This window comes from Bolinopsis microptera, chromosome 1 (assembly GCF_026151205.1).
Source record: "Bolinopsis microptera isolate Bmic1 chromosome 1, MBARI_Bmic_1.0, whole genome shotgun sequence".
NCBI classification, from domain to species: domain Eukaryota; kingdom Metazoa; phylum Ctenophora; class Tentaculata; order Lobata; family Bolinopsidae; genus Bolinopsis; species Bolinopsis microptera.
The window spans coordinates 24288803-24302194 of record NC_087072.1 but is presented as its reverse complement, the minus strand read 5'-3'; the positions used below and the strand labels follow the sequence as shown (position 1 = coordinate 24302194).

At 40.6% G+C, this 13392-nt stretch overlaps 1 long non-coding RNA gene across 1 annotated transcript; it reads left to right on the top strand.

Moving 5' to 3' along the window:
- Positions 1-7351: 7351 nt before the first annotated feature.
- On the top strand, positions 7352-9336 carry LOC134823178 (uncharacterized). Its single transcript, XR_010161257.1, has 3 exons — positions 7352-8267; positions 8446-8877; positions 9117-9336. It is a non-coding gene; the product is annotated as an uncharacterized LOC134823178 (long non-coding RNA).
- The last annotated feature ends 4056 nt before the right edge of the window (positions 9337-13392 follow it).

Sequence of the window (13392 nt, the reverse complement as noted above, 5' to 3'; positions counted from 1 at the left end):
GTTCAAAACCAGTCCGATTGCAAATGTCAAATGGTACTTTTAAGAAATTCTGTCCGATAACTACAGGCAAACATGATCCTGACATAGTTAAGAGAGCTTGGCATAAATTAAACCCGTATGTAACCAGTTCAAGACAGGATGACAGAATATAATTTGACAGAGCTCCGTTCTATGTGGGCTAAATTCGTCTAACAAGCCCTGGCACGTGACCCTGTAGTAACCACGTAACCTCCTGGCCCGTGACTCTGTAGGTAGTAGCACGTGACCCTGTAGTAGCACGTGACCCTGTAGTAGCACGTGACCCTGTAGTAACCACGTGACCTCCTGGCCCGTGACTCTGTAGGTAGTAGCACGTGACCCTGTAGTAGCACGTGACCCTGTAGTAGCGAATACGTGACTCTGTAGTAGCCACCAGACCTCCGTGCCTCAAGCTCACACAGTCACCCAGGCGCCAAGTTCCTGAACTAATTGAGTACGTATTTGAGTTAAATTTAGCTATGGAGCTACACTTATTTAGACAGTTCTGTATATGTGGGCCTGTCAGGTAGGTTATTTTTATAGGGTAAATTTCATTATTCGAGGGATAATCTTCCTGTGTGTACTTCATATCAGTTAAATAAATGGCCTTAGAATCACAAGCGGGCTTTTTATTCCTCAGCTCACCAAATTAATGTGATATGCTTACTACAGGGCGAAGCGACGAAGAGAAGACTGTCTCACACTTTCTTGGACAGTGCCTGAGTGCCCGGCTATTGCACAAATAAGAGGGCACTATTTCCAGGACTATTACTTCTCCGTCAATGACAACCAACACATCTCCACTATTGTCAATCTTGCAAACCGCACCAAACGTTTAATTGAGCCAGAGGAGCTGGACCAGACCGGTGTGACATAGAGACAACTCAAACCTTGTCTTACTCTTAGCTCATCTTCCTTTTCCACACCCAGCTGGCACTGAAGTGTCCCTTTATGACTCCTCACACTACCTCCACTATTCACTTTCTCCGGCAACCTCCACCGCAGGGTTGCCATACCCCAGATGCAGGCATAGCATCCACATGCTATCCTCTAGTGGGCCATTCAGGCCCAGCCTCTTTAAAAAAGAAAAGAAAAAAAGAGGGCGAAGCTATTAATAATAGATAATGGTTATTATAGGTTTACCTATCACACAAAATTTACCGGTTTACCTATTGTATAAAATTAGTTTCATTCAAAACAATTGATGTTTTACCATTTTATAATTATGTGTTTGGGGAAGGTCTCGCTTCTAAAGTATGGGCCAAGAAGTATAATGCTGACATCTTCATCCGCAAAGAGGGCAGAATATCCTGTGATCGAGTTCTCAGCGAGTGTCTCTGAATAAGACAGGCCTTGGCTAGTCACTCATTATTGTTTACGTTAATCATTGTCAATTGTGCTTCATTGTGCTTCATCATTTGGTTGCCATAGCAGCTACTTGCTTATTGTATTGCGGGCCCAATTCTAGTCCATTTCATGCAATTTAAACCTGAGATAATAGGCCGGTCACGATCCAAATGAAGTGTTAAGGTAACGCGCAAAAACAAACTTGTATAGAGTTGCCTTGCTGTGAGCGGGTAGTGCAACAAAATATGACAGCTTTAGTGCGCGCTATTTGAGCTAGGTACGTGAAATTTACAAGAAAAGCTAAGACATTAACATCTGATGATGTCCTCAGACCTCAGTCTTGAGAGTTGAGTGACTTCATTTCACCACTAAATTTCGAGCTAAACATGCTGGAAAGTGTTTTGAGAATAATCGATTATCGTTGTTATTATTTAAGATACCAATGCACAGTGGCGTAACGTTGCCTGTTGGCGCCCCCCTGCCGAAAAAAGCGCCCCCTGTTGGCACCCCCTCCCCTTTTGGTGCCCCTCCCTAAAATTGAACAAATTAGGTGATTTTAGAGAATACGCCGGTAAAATCTCTAAAAAAGTGTGTATCTACAAAACAGAGTACAAGTTACCGAGGGCGCCATGATGGCGCCCTCGGTAACTTGTACTCTGTTTTGTAGATCTAGATTCTAGACTGTAGAGTGGGTTGGCGACAATTGACCCCCCGACAATTGACCCCCCGACAATTGACCCCCCGACAATATAATTTAATCAATTGACCCTGACCCTGACCCTGACCCTGACCCTGGCCCTGACCCTGACCCTGACCCTGACCCTGACCCTGAACCTGACCCTGACCCTGACCCTGACCCTGACCCTGACCCTGACCCTGACCCTGACCCTGACCCTGACCCTGACCCTGACCCTGACCCTGACCCTGACCCTGACCCTGACCCTGACCCTGACCCTGACCCTGACCCTGACCCTGACCCTGACCCTGACCCTAACCCTGACCCTGACCCTGACCCAGGACTCTGACCCTAACCCTAACCCTAACCCTAACCCTAACCCTAACCCTAACCCTAACCCTAACCCTAACCCTAACCCTTACCCTGACCCAGGACCCTAACCCTAACCCAGGATCCTGACGCTAACCCGATCACTTGACCCCAGTGTAATTACATGGGGGGTCAATTGTCGTACTAAACCCTAGATTTCGCGACAATTGACCCCAATGTAATTACATAGGGGTCAATTGTCGGGGGGGTCAATAGTCGGGGGGTCAATTGTCGCGGTACCTGTAGAGTACGCTATAATGAGTACAATACAAATTTGATGAAATGAACAATCGACTAGGAACCGATTACCGGTCTAGGGATTTGTCATTTGGCTGCTGGACCGAAAACTATCGGGTATCAATCTATTTTCATATCTCCGCATTGGTTACTTGTCAGAAAATTAAAAAAATTATTGTAAAAGTTTCGAAATTTCCGATTCAGCCGGATATCTGGTCGGTTCCTCGTCTGGGACAAGTTCATAATCGCTTAAAATGGGTAAAATTTTGAACCTTGACATTAGAAATGAAAAAATGAAACAAAATATGTAATAATATAATATGTTTTTTAGCAATTAAAAAAATAACATAAACTCTGAAAATTCCCAGTTTATACGCTAAAAAAGCTTCCTCCGCACAGCTCATGCAGTGGCTAATTCAGTTTCTGCAGGGAATGTTTCGATACACGCCCAAATTCTCGTTATTATAGCCTCTGCATCCTCAGCCGACCAGTTTTTTCAATACACATTTATAGCGAGGACCCCGAAGACGTCCTTTATTTATATTATAGGACACATGATTTTGAGTCTCCGTCCTTAATGCCCATCATTTGTAACGATAATTTCACAGCATTTTAGCCCCCAAAACCGAGTGTTTCTCCAAATTGAGACTGCAGCAAACCCATCTCTACACTGAAGTGTAAAACCTAGGCTACTTTGGCCGTAACATCTCCCCAATCCCAACTGCGGGCAAGTGGTCCTCCCTCCACAATACTTTGATACTTGTCTCCCCGGAATTCCCGGTATTCCTGGAACCCCTGACTTCCCAGCTTCTCCCGGTGAACCTTGCTCTCCTTTGATTCCGGGAATTCCGGGAATTCCATTTCCTCCTGTATTTCCTTTTGCACCTTGCGTTCCAGCATCTCCAGCGGCTCCTTTAGCTCCATTGAGACCAATAGCTCCATCTTCTCCTGGCTCACCTCTCAAACAATTATTACAGAAATCGTTTATCCCGGGATCTCCTCGTGGTCCAGATTTTCCTTCTATACCGACTTCTCCAGGAGGTCCTTGTACACCAGATTTTCCTTTCTTACCAATTTTTTCGGAACCTTCTATCCTGTATCTGTATGTTATGCAATTTCCGCTTGATTCGTCCAAAAATGTCCCAGGTGGACAAGGTTGTGGCATTCTAATAGCGAGCCATTTAAAATGTTCTGCTGGAATATTTTTTCCGCCCAAAACCAAATCAATTGCTGTGTATAACTCCTTTTGATAGGGGTACGGTTGACCAATTGAGATGTTGTCAACTGACACCGCAAATGCGTCTTCCAAACACCGGATCGTAATTTGAAATCTTTTACCATTGGTAATTGTCTGCGGAAAGACTCCCCTAATACCTTGAGATCTTACCTCTTGCCACGTTTTTTTCTTGGACTTGGAATTCATCATCACTATTTCCTCCTTTGGCTTAAATAAGAGATAAAATAACGTTCGGTCTCCGTCATTGATGTATATCTTTAAATTATATTTCCTCATATTCTTAATGAACATTCCGTAGATTTCTATTTTATTTCCGGGAGTAAGCACCTCTTCGAAGGGATATCTCTTTTTAAGTTTGTTTATTACAATCAATCCTGAAAAGATTTTTTTTTCATTTTTATATTAATTTTTATGTTTAATTTAAATATTTTATATTTATTTATATTATGTTACGGCGCTACAACATATTTTTAATTAGGTTTTTACTCATATGAAGCCTATTTAATAGCACACGTTAACGAAAAAAGTGAGTAAGTCACGCAAATAATACCTTCGTTTTGCCCATTAAAATCCGAACTTCCGGCATCAGATGTGTTGGCTGATCCTAGTGTCACGTTGCTGTCCTTATCAGATATTCTCAATTCACCGTGTGTGGAAGTAATCCCGCCCAACATAACAACCATAACGCGGATGAAAACCCCCAGTTTCATTGTAACCTTCGGTATACGACTATTCTGAATTATCGATTTGAATAATGATATTCAAGTGCTAGTGTTTAATTGACAAGTTCAATGAATCGGGGCCATATTCACAAAGCATTGTGTAGATAAGGAGAAACAAATGCAAAAATAATATTACCAAAATCAGCCATGCCTCAGATTATGAAATTATCACAATTATCCCATTTGTTTGCCAAGCCATTAACTTCAGAAACCCTATATCATATAACATTCACTGCTAAAATCGTGGTAGTAAAATTTTGAATATACCCGGTGGCCGGTGCCCATTTAGCAATGTCCCCCTTATTGTGTTAGCAATGTCCCCCTAATTGTGTTAGCAATGTCCTCCTAATTGTGTTAGCAATGTCCCCCTAATTGTGTTAGCAATGTCCCCCTAATTGTGTTAGCAATGTCCTCCTAATTGTGTTAGCAAGACCACAGCGGGGTCAGCAGGGCCTTTCGTTACGCCACTGCGGCAATGCAACTCTGGAGAGTGAAGAATATAATAGTTCCTGTTTGCTACCGGCCTTTTCGGGATTGTTGATTGTCCGAAGTTGGTTATTCGGTCATTAGTGGTGAGGAATTCTCTGTGCCATGAGAGACATTTCCTCTGGCCACATCAATATTGATGGGTTATGGTGCCATGGTGCTTCCATTATTTGAATCACAATCACTATGATAGTCGATAAAGTACAGCATCTACACTAATAATCTCAATAAATGTGTATTTGTGTTGCTGTGTCTGTCTGTCTGTCTGTAATTTACGAATGGTTAAACTTAAATCAAGAAAATGGTAAAACTGATTTTTTTCGGTATTTTTTGACGAAGCCAAACGATTAAGGTTTTTCAAATTGGTCGGTGGTAAGTGGTTAAGTTTAATTGATCATTTTGTGACCCAAATGTGATACTAAAGTGTCTTTTTTTTCTAGGGTTTTGCGGTCACTCGAATTTTTGTATTTTGGCCCAGAAAGGTCGTAGAGACTTTACTGATACATCAAATTACCGTTGCCGTTATATTCACAATATTATTTACCCCCTAATCCCTATACTATTATATCCTCTTTATTATTTTCCAGGCATTAAGACTCATCGAAAGTAGTTCAGCAGGTATATTTAAGTAAAAAACATTCTAATTCAATGTTAAAGATGACAGGAATAATAAATAGTTATGTGGAGGTTTTTAAGAAATTTGCGCAAAATACGCGCGCCATGCACTTGCAGCATGTTATACGAAATTAGGTAAAAAACCCAAAATCGCCATATTCAGGTGCCTTAAAAACCACGTTAAAATTAAGTTAGAGATCTGAAACTTTGCAGGAAAAAATTTCATGTATCGGGAAGTGGGTTTTCTGGAACCCCAGATTGTCGTGAAGTATCACAATGCTGGCAAGCATGACCGTGCCTCTTATATTCACAATAATATTTACCCCCTTTATTATTTACCCCGGACCCCCTTTACTATTTACCCCCTCTACTTTTATACCCCCTTTACTATTATACCCCATTTACTATTATACCCCCTTTACTATTATACCCCTTTATTGTTTTCGGGCATTAAGACTCATCGAAAGTAGTTCAGCAAGTATATTTAAGTTCAAAACATTTTAATTCAATGTTAAAGATGACAGGAATAATTGTTAACAATTAATTGTAATATATAATATAAAACGTCAGAGTTGATATCGAAGTGCAGGCACATGTTTTGCTGTTTACAATTAGCCAATATTGAAAAATAAGTACGATCAGGTGTTATTTATTCCATCATTATAATTAGTTCCCTAAGGATTAATCTCCTGAAACTCCAAGTAGTGCAACAACTGTTAGTTTAAGTTATTGTTATAAATATGATTAGTTTGTGCTCCCAGTTGAACGGCTATTATAAACAAAACTTCACCTATTAGTAGATAAGAAGTAATTGAAGCCGAAACTAGTTGAGTCACAAGCGGGTCACCTGAAGACGAATCGTTTTCATTTTTTCGTGATTACCATTTATTTTATGATTCTACTCAGGATTATCTTTGGGCGACTGTTGCTTAATATTATTAACACCACTTACACTGACTTGTCAATTTTTAACTGAACGTCGACTCATGATAATTTTGTTTGGGAAAAACATATATTAGGCTCGACAAGAGAAACGCCATTGTCGGACGTGAGGATACTGAGGACTCCTCAAAATTTACTAAACATTTTAAATCTTAATCATTACTGAACACCAAAAAAATGGAAGTCCTCGTTAATGCAGCTGTCTTTCACTTTAGCTCTTGTACCTCTGATACATACTAATATTGATGTCAGGAAATTGAAACTTATTTTGGTTCGAATCCAGTTGGCAACTTTGCTGTACGAGTCATACCTTTTTTCAGCAATCTTAGTACAGTAAAACCCCGGTTTATCGCGCCCCGATTTACCGGCTACCGAGTACCGCGGCCATTCCCTTTCCCTATTTAGGACTTCCGACTTAACAAACAAAATGTTGACAACCAGAACCCCGGCGTAAAAGTCCCCTGCTTCACTTTTATAACTCCATAATTGCACGATCGGTTCTTTTCTTTTTCATAGTCATACAGTGAAGTCTTCATACTCATAGTAGATGACAGTGGATTTGTTAATATGACACTAACAAAATAGGCGCCTTGGCCAACTCTCCTAAATGCTATTTACTTATTTAGCCTTTCGCCTGATGTCCAATCTCGCTACATCGGCTGTGTTTCTGAATTCAACAGATTGAATTTGAGCCTCTATTATTTTCCGAAGAGGTAGCTCAGTTTGAACGCCATGTTGCACGATTTTGAGTAGTCCTGCAATGAAGTCTCTGATGTTATCGTGTCTCATGTGAACAAAGCCCCCCTCTCTTGCACTTAAGTGCGTGTGTCATTGTGAAATTTTGGGTGCAAGGATAGACTGTTGAACTTGAAAATCATTTCAACTCCCGATGGTATCGCATATTTATTGTGTCTTGAAATTCTGAGTAATTTAGGTTAAATCTCTGCTTTTAATTGGTTGACCAGCAAACCAATTTGACGCTCGTAATAATAATTGACTCAAACTCTTTTCTACAGCATATATATCCTGGAGTCCACATTTTTGGCAGCTATTTGACCTTAGGAATAACAGATAAGCTGGAAATAGCAAATTTCTGACAATATTTTATTGCTATGAACCTTCCGACTCTAGACCAAGTCGCGCGATGGGCAGTGTTTCATATTTGGCGTGTGCACGTGGACGCCGCGGTTACCATGGAGATGTTGGCTGCAATGTATGCGCGGTACGCGTGCACGCTCATTTATTTATCTTTCACTTCCAATTGCTCTTAAACTCATAAAAAACAATGGTCAACTTAAATACAAGTGCATCAGTGCTCACAGGAAATGAGATCAATCAGTTATCTGCAGCTGTGATTCTTCTTGGAGTATTGGTATTGGCTCTAGGATTCCTCGTCATCGGACTTCACATTCGTACAGTGAACAAAATTTCGAAGGTCTTCAACGAAATTGACTTGGAAGTGGGACTACAAGTTCCTGAACAAAAGCCACCACAACAAGGCCCCTTACAACAGGGATTGCTAGACCCAAGGTTTCCTGCTTCAAGGACTCTCGACAGCACTAGCAGGTCAAAAATATGGAAGACGAGAACGGAAAGGGATAGATCAGCGCGTTCAAAGGTAAAATTTTAGAATGATCCAACTTCGTTTTCAATTTTATTTCACAATACTTCAAATTGATTCAAGGTTTCATCACTTTTTTGATGCAATTTAATCTCTTCATGAACACTATTTGGAGCTTAAATATTGTTAGTTGTTACATGCTTAATATAAATTGTAAAACAGTAATTTCTTTTAGGTAGGTTTGGGTGCCCGCAAACACAAATACGTGTCTTCGAGTATCTTCCCAGATGAACTCGTTTTCATCTCCGAGAGTGAAGATTCCATACGGGTGAAGAAATTCATAACGGCGGGTAGAGAAGTCGTCAAAAAAGAAGGGCCTCCAAAAGGGGAGGATGGAATAAACTCCTGTGGAAACAATGAAGTTGAGAAGAAAACCGACAAAGGGGATCAAAGTGTCTCTGAATATGTAACATCAAATGAATCAGAAAGCGAACTATACACCTACCCAAATGGAGCAGGGACAGTGACATTTGATCCAAGTAACCCAACAGACAAGTTACAGAGAAATCGTAAATCGATCTCAGAAAATAATCTGCTAATCAGAGACAATACATCTCGTGGAGCTGGCCAGTTCCCGAAACAGCTTGTAACGAGATCTCGTGAACAGGTAAATGGATAGTTAAACAAATGAACTTTTCATAAGTCATTTGGTACCCGAATTAAGTTTGTTGAATCTTGTAGCACCTTCGCATTTGTGATACAAGCATTAATAGGTTTTCCTTGAAAGCTAATCAACTGATCTGAAAATATGTAATTGCAATCTATAAAAATCAATTTAAGCAACACTGATCTTATTGCAGAATCAGGGGGATCTTAGCCTAATTTAATCTCATTTTATCTCTGCAGAATCAGGGGGATCAGGATAATTGCCTTACTGTTTGAAAAGTCTACCGACATACGCTTCAACACACGCTCTGACATACGCTATGACATACGCCCTGACACACGCTCTGACATACGCTCTGACACACGCTCTGACACACGCTCTGAAATACGCTCGGACACACGCTCGGACACACGCTCGGGCACACGCTCGGACACACAGTCTGACATACGCTCTGACATACGCTCCGACACACGCTCTGACATACGCTCTGAAATACGCTCCGACACACGCTCTGACATACGCTCTGAAATACGCTCGGACACACGTTCGGACACACGGTCTGCCATACGCTCTGACATACGCTCTGACATACGCTCGCGCTCTGACAAACACTCTGCAGCAGCAATTGCAGAAACCACAGTCATGGGATAGGATGCATTAATCATTCTTTGTTATTATTCATAAACCAGAAAAAAAACCAAAAAAATGTTAAAAGAGGCAAAAACAAAGAAAAAACCAAAAAAAAACCAAAATCCAAAAAAAACATTACTTTATAATGCGGTTGTTCCTTTTTACAACAGCATTCATTAATTCGATATCATTTTTCTGATATCAAAAAGCCCAATGAGCTTGTTTCACTTGTATAAAACTTATGTGTTTCTTAGAACTTCACGAATTATTTTATAAAATAAAATAATATCATCTTTTGAAATACATATTTACCTGTTGCCGTTGGACTTCTTTTTCGTCTTCCTCAGCTTGCACTTCTTCTCCGAACGACAAAAGTTTGAAATTCTTTGTAGCCTTCATCTAACTTTTCTTCTTCTTTGCTTTCTTCTTCTCTTCGCCCTGCATTTGATTGCCGTATAAACTTATTTTGCAGAAAAATATCCAGTGTATTGGCTAGCTGTAAAGTCTATGTTAGGCGATTGATCTTACTGTGGCGAATATGTGACTAATCACTAAGATTAGAACTGATGGGTCAATCTTACAAAAATTTTGATTAGTAGCAGGTAATGGACATTATAGGGTGCCAGTTCGCCGTTATAAACTTTTTCTTGTTCTGAACTAAGTTTGGTTCCATCTTTTGCAACATTGTATTAGTTCAATAAAGGTAAAAAGTTTGTCACATTTTAAGTTACGCAGAAACTCACAGTTTTATGCTTAATATCTCTAGTAACTATATCATCAAACGGATTGTTGAGGATCTCGGTTTTCCTGATACTTGGAGGCTCGAAAGGTCGCTCATTATTATTTGTTTCCATCTCCGCCATTCTCAACAAGTTAAAGATGGTGTTCCCCGTCACCTGATTATTTACTCCTTTACAAAATTTAATGGTTACTTGATAATTGATAATGCCAATGGTTTACCCACCAGATATTTGTCTAACTGAATAGTGTCATTGTTCATCTAACGTGAGAACGGCCAAATATTTAAATGATATGACGAAGTCACATGAACGTTCAAACTACTTCCCATATAACAATTTTGTTGAAATTTGGTCAGCTTACGTAAACACTTATGTTCTACTAAATCTAAATTAGTTTGAGCAATTTTGATGGTCAGAATTTGAGTTATCAACGAATTTATACCTATTTTATCATTTTTAGACCTCTTAATCAAGGCCAATCTCTCCAAACTAAATTAGGTTCGGTAGTTAAGTATGATAAGAAGGTTCTGACAAATTTTCAGCATGATTCATATTCAGGAATCGAAGATACTTACTTCGTTACTTCGTTGAGTTCATCCGTGGAGCCGGAAGGGTCATCAGATATCTGACCACCTTGATGCTTTGATGGCGAGTAATCGACCAGTGAGTTTGACCAACTGCAGCTGTAGCCGGCGACCGGAGGGTTGTCCGGTATCAAAGCAAGAAAGTTCGACAAACTACATTTAAACATGTCAAAGGATGAATCAGCCTTTACTGTGTGAGGCACTTTGTTCCACAGCTTCGGTCCTTGAACTGTAAAAGACCTGTCGTACAGTGACTGGTTGCGTAAGGAACTTGACTTTGACAATGATCAAGGGTATGACAGCTACATCCCTGTGTCTTGGGGTCACCTTGAACTTGACATCACAACAGTTTGGTACCACATTATGGAGAATCTTCCACATCATCAGGATGATATACCTCTCCCGTCTGCGCTGTAGAGACATCAATTTAAGCTGTACGAGTCTTTCCCAATAGTTGAGATGTTGAAGACCGCCAATACGACTGGTGAAAGTTCTTTGCACCCCCTCTATCAGCTGTATTTCAGTCACCTTGGTAGGGCTCCAGACTCCAGAGTGGGCAGCAATACTCTAGTAAGCTTCTTACTAGTGACTTGTAGAGAGTAGACATTACGGTCTTGTCGCGAGTTTTGAACACACTGACTCACTGAATACCCAAGATAGCGTGCTCCTTGCTTTGGGTACCATGTTGCCGATGTGTGTCGACCAGCTAAGATCACTTGAAACCATAACTCCAAGATCTCGGACGTTTTCGACAGGATAAAGTATGTCCTGACTGGATACTTTGTAACGCAGTGTTTCGGCAAAGAAGGGTAGTTCGGGGAATGAGCTCTTACTGTTATGAAGGTGATTTAACAGCTCGAACTTCTGCTCGTCGAGATATGACAGAATAATACGACAAAAATCAACGAAATTTTGCTTGCTAAAGCCGCGCACCATCAAATATGGCACATAGGCGAAACTCACTGATTATTCCAAAAAGGTATGACAAATTTGGCACTGTGAAAATTCTCACAGTCTTTAGAAAACAATGGTACAAAAATTTACAGAAAATCCGAGCAAGTTTATTTTTATCGTGCACCCCCTAGTTTTTAAGCAAAGCTTACTTGATAACCACTCTGAACCGACCAGTCTCCAGACAGTAGAGTTAGGCCTTTAAAAAAATTGGCGGCCAAATACTGAAAAATGCCCGGCAAATTTTTTTAAAGGCCTAACTCAAAATTTTGTCCCAAAACTTCAGGTCGAAATGCAATTCTACGTTGATTCTGAAAATTTCATTTAAAAATATTAAAACCTTGGAGGACTTCGCCGCTTCGACGCGCCGCGCGAACTAGCATTCTTGCTTCGCATCGTCGATCTTGCTTCGCATCGTCGATCTTGCTTCGCATCGTCGATCTTGCTTCGCATCGTCGATCGTTGCTCTGCTTCGCAGAGCAACGATCTCGATGGGTTGACATCGTCAACCAAATTAAAACCCTATTGAGTTCTATTGTTTTGAACGAAATCAGTTTCGCAAATATCGCAAACTGAGATATGGTATGGTATGGGCGATTTTGTTCATTTTTTGCGATTAATTGGACACAGAATCCACAGTTAGATAGATACTGAGCTGATATTCGTAGAGAATGTGTAGTATAGGCTTACCTTCCATGTAAAGTTAGTTTCATTCAAAAATATTAATATTTGACTAATTTATGGGCCAAAATCGACCAAATTTGGTGCGTATGCCCAAATATGGGCATATGGTTTTTGGCTCATAACTCAGTCATTTGTTGTTCAATCTTGATGAAAATTCATATACGAGTTCAAGGGACCACTAGCTACAAGTAGAAGACCTAAAATCTGGGTTTTGGGCATGTTCAGGGTATTTGGCTAAATTGGGCCTAATTTGGACCAAATATGGGCGTGGCTGCCCCGCGGGCACCGTTTGGCGGTTGGGGTCGGGGACCCCCTCTAAAGTTTGGTCACCGGTCCTAGTTTGTTGGTCAACTGCTATCTCGAAACCAAGTTTTACAAAAAAATGAGGGTGAACCCCCCCCCCCTTAAAATAAACTTCATCTTTTGTGAATCCATGACATGTCACAAGTTTTATCATTGGCATTAAAAGGCCATGAAAAAAGGCATAAACAATTGTATTTCTCATTACTACTTTTCGGGATCGTAAGCAAAGCTACCGGAGGCAACATATAACAAAAGCTGCAAAGGATTAACATGACAATGAAATATGACGTAAATAATGTCATGTAAACACGCCAAGGACAAAAGGAAATTGTGGCACGTGCGGAATCGCGATTTTCTCCATTCTCCGCGACAAATCGCGATTTTTCACGTTTACCGCGACAAATCGTGACTTTCTCAGATCCTCGCGACAGTTCGCGATTTTTAAAGTTCTCCGCGAAAATTCGCGCAAGTATATGGAACCAATCACGTCCACAGCCTTCCGAATGTAGGCACGGACTTCGAAAATCGAAAAAAAAATTTTCGGCTAATAATGATCAGGGTAGCATGTTGATTCATACATATCACGATGTCAATCCTTTGCAGCTCGGTGAGGCACAGTGGTG